The following is a 4,402-nucleotide window of genomic DNA, read 5'->3' on the forward strand; positions in this document are numbered from 1 at the left end:
GCATATAGATTTATATTTATAGTAATTTATAATAACTTTTTAAGAATATAATTAAATTTTGGAAAAGTCTAGGCCATCAACTTTATCAAATTCTGGTTAGCATGTAACCAGCAAAGAAGAGTGAGCCATTGGATGAAATCTCACACCATTAAAAGTCTCATTAATGACTATTTGATGGCTATAAATCCCAAAAATTACTGCCCCTAACATTCCTCTTAAATTTTATAAACAATATATATAATCAAACAATTTATTTTTATAATTGATTATTTTATTTAAAAAAAACACATGTATAAATATACTAAAATATATAATAACTAATTTATTTTATAAATATAAAAAACCCATTGCTAATTAAATATATGTACACAAGTAAAGGTAACAAGAAATGGTTGGGTCGAATACTCCTGTAATTATTTTTTATCTGACAGATATTATTTTATAGAAGATAATATTCATCTTAACTTTTAAATTATTTATTAGAAATTAAATTCTCTTTGGCTTTCGTTTTTTTTTTTTAATTATTTTTCGCATACAACTCATTTTTTGATACAAGTCTATACAAATCATTTATATTTATGTGTGCACGTTCTTCTTCTTCTTTATTTTTCTCTTTCGTTATTGTCGTCACCAACACCTCCTCCTCCTCCTCCTCCTCCTCTTCCTTACCCTCGCTCCTCCTCTTCCTCCTTTTTTTTTTATTGGAATTTCTTCTCCTTGATGAATTCAAATTTGATGGTAAATTTTAGCTTGAATTAGATGGATTTCATTATATAAACTCACATTTATACACTTGCATAGCATATTTTTGTGATTTCTCTCTAAATTGCACTTAAGTGTGAAAATATGCTATTTTGTGTTTAAATTGATTAATTTAATTCCACTTTTATTCCATTCGATGCCGTGATATATTTTGTTGAGTGATTTCAGGTCAATTAGAGAAGAATGGCTTGAGAAAAGTGGAAGGAAAGCATGCAAAACAGGAGAACACAAGAAGAAGTGTGCGTATGCACAACATTTTGTGCGTACGCACAAGGTGAAATTCAGTAAGTGTGCGTAAGCACACGTCTGGACGCGTGACTTCATTAAAAAGTCACGTAACTTGCAATTTGGGGCCTTTTGGCCCAATTTTGGATGCCCAGAAGCTGAATGGAAGCTCTTGGAAGGGGAGAAACATTCCAAGACAATATCGAATGAATTTATTTTGTTTTTAGCATGTTTTGAGTGAGGTTTCTAGAGAGAAAGACTCTCTCCTCTCTCTAGGAATTAGGATTTTAGATTTAGGTTTCTTCTTAGTTTAGAATTTAATTCTTGCTTTCATATAGTTTCATTTACAATTCCTTGTTCTTACTTCATAGTTCTTGTAGTTTTTTTTTATTGTTACTCTCTTTATTTTGATACTCTTTATGTTAATGCATCTTTGTTAATTTGGAGTTTTTTTAATGCAATTTTGATGTTTTATATTTCTTGATGTTTATTTGAGTGATTGTTATTATTTTCTTGCAATTGGTAGTTATAGGTTTTCATTATTATTGCAATTTATACTATTTTCTCTTTTATGCATGTTACATGTTTGATAAAATGCCTCTTTCAATTTTAGTGTAGAATTTTATATTCTTGACTTGGGTTGGTAACTTGAAGACTCTTAAATTATCAAAATCTAGTGTTGATTGATGATTGAGGATCGCTAGTTGGCTTGAAATCCACTAAAGCTAATCTTTGATTAGGACTTGTGGACTAGAGTCAATTTTTCTCACTTGACTTTCTTTCAATTGTTAGAGGTTAACTGAGTGAGAGCAATAGACAATTTCTATCACAATTGAGGATGATAATGAGGATAGGAATTTCAATTCCTATCCCTTGCCAAGACCTTTTTTAGTTATACCCTTACTTTCTTATTATTTACATTTCTGATCTCATATTATAAAAACCCCCCAAAAATACCTCATAACCATTAACATGCACACTTCCCTGCAATTTCTTGAGAGACGACCCGAGGTTTAAATACTCTCAGTTTTTATTGGTTTGCACTTGTGACAAACAAATTAAACTTTGATTGAGGATTATTTGTTGGTTTGGAACTATACTTTAACGGACTTATTTTGTGAAAGTTCTTAGCCGACGATTTTCCTCCGTCACTCCTCCTTCCTTTTCCTCCTTCTCCTCCATCATCACTTATCTCGTTGTTGAAGATAATGAATAATTCAAGTTCAGATTGTCAATTGAACTAGAACAAAATTGATTATTATTTTAAATCCAATCAAGTGGCTGAGGTGTGGTTCGATTCTAGTTAATTTTTTCGTTAGTAGTTTATAATTTTGTAGGTGGATAATGTTTCATCGTTGATGGTTTGAATTGAATGTAATGTAAAAGTTCTGCATCAAAGAAAATATTTTTTGTATTTGCAACAAATTTGAGTGTAACACGAAGATATTTGAGTGTATTGTTTAAGAATTTTCCGTGTATGTGTGCTGATAAGTTCTGCATAATTCAAAACTCTTCTTCTCCCTCCTCCTCATCTTCTGCTGCTTCTTCTTCTTCTTTTTCATCATCATCATCATCATCATCATCATCATCATCATCATCATCTTCTTCTTCTTCTTCTTCTTCTTCTTCTTCTTCTTCTTCTTCTTCTTCTTCATCATCATCATCATCATCATCATCATCATCATCATCATCATCATCTTCTTCTTCTTCTTCTTCTTCTTCTTCTTCTTCTTCTTCTTCTTCTTCTATCTTCTCAAGTTTCTTCTTGTTTTATTCTTTTAATAAGAATAAAAACAAAAAAATCAAACAAAGAAGAAGAAGAAATACACAATGCTGCAAAATTACTTGAAAGATGATGAACTTACATTCATTCAACTAAAAAAAATATAGAAATAAGGAAAAAAAAAGAATAAGAAAAAAATGCAGCATTAAAAGAAATATTTTTCTGTATTTGTAGCAAATTTGGGTATATCACGAAGATATTTGGGTATAACATGAAGATGTTTGAGTGTATTGTTTAAGAATTTTTGGTGTATGTGTACTAATAAGTTATGCATAATTCAAAACTCTTCCCATTCCTCCTCCTCATCTTCTACTGCTTCTTCTTCTTCCTTTCATCATCATCATCATCACTATCTTCTTCTTCTCTTTTTCTTATTCATCTTTTTCTTTTTATTTTACCTTCTCAAGTTTCTTCTTGTTTTACTCTTTTAACAAGAATTAAAAAGAATCAAACAAAGAAGAAGAAGAAACACATAATGCTGCAAAAATACTTGGAAGATGATGAACTTATATTCATTCAACTAAAAGAAAGAAATAAATAAAGAAAAAAAGAAAGAAGAAAAAAAATGTAGCATCAGAGAAAATATTTTTCTGTATTTGCAGCAAATTTGGGTGTAACATGAAGATATACGAGTGTATTGTTTAAGAATTTTCGGTGTATGTGTGTTGATAAGTTTTGCATAATTCAAAACTCTTCCTCTTCCTCCTCCTAATCTTCTGCTGCGTCTTCTTCTTCATCTTCTTATTTTATATTCTCATAATTCTTTTTGGGAGGAAAAATTAAATAAAAAAGAAAAAATATATAATGTTGCAAAATCAATAGAAAGAAGAGGAAGAAAAAAATGCAGCAGATGCAAGCTTTTTCTTTCAATAGCCGGCAAAATGACTACAGGATCATCGGTCTACTCTACCAAACTCGACGTCACAAAACCAGGGATAGATCGGCTCTATCTCTAAATGGATAATATTTTTGTCTTAAGGGATACGATTTTTTGAAAGTAAAGTACTTGTCCTTGTCAGAGACTAGTACCTTCTAATCTTTGGAAAAGGTAGAACGGGTTCTTTCGGAATGAAGGGTTATTCGGGAAACGTCTGTTGATGAGGAGGTGTTACATAGTAAAAAAGGAAACCAGGGCTCCGTTCGAAAAGACGAAGTTTTGTCCTTCTCCCTCACATGCTCCTTCCTATGAGCTACTCAGTTGGCTTCGTGAACGAGAACGCCGATCACCCTCCGATGAAGATGAAATACGCGAAGAAAAAGAAGGAGAAACGCAAAGAAGAAGGAAGAGGAGGAGGAGGAGGAGGAGAAGGAATGCGGGATACAAAGAGGAACAACGTGATTTCATGCGTGCGTTATATAATCTAAGAGACTGAAAGACTGAGACTGAGAGACAGAGACTAAGAGACAGAGACTGAAATAAATCTCAGTATTCTATTTGGTGTAAACTGGGAGACATAAAAATTGAAACAAGAATGAAGCTCTAATTTAATTTGCACAAAGGGTAAAATTAGAATTAATTAATTGAAATCAGGGTAGTTTAGGTATAAAATGTTATTAAAGTTTCAGTCTTCGTCTCTAAAAATTTTAGTCCTCTGTGTCCCCACTTTTTGGAGGTACTGAAATATTGAAATT

Source organism: Arachis ipaensis, chromosome B10 (genome assembly GCF_000816755.2).
Source record: "Arachis ipaensis cultivar K30076 chromosome B10, Araip1.1, whole genome shotgun sequence".
Taxonomy (NCBI): Eukaryota; Viridiplantae; Streptophyta; class Magnoliopsida; order Fabales; family Fabaceae; genus Arachis; species Arachis ipaensis.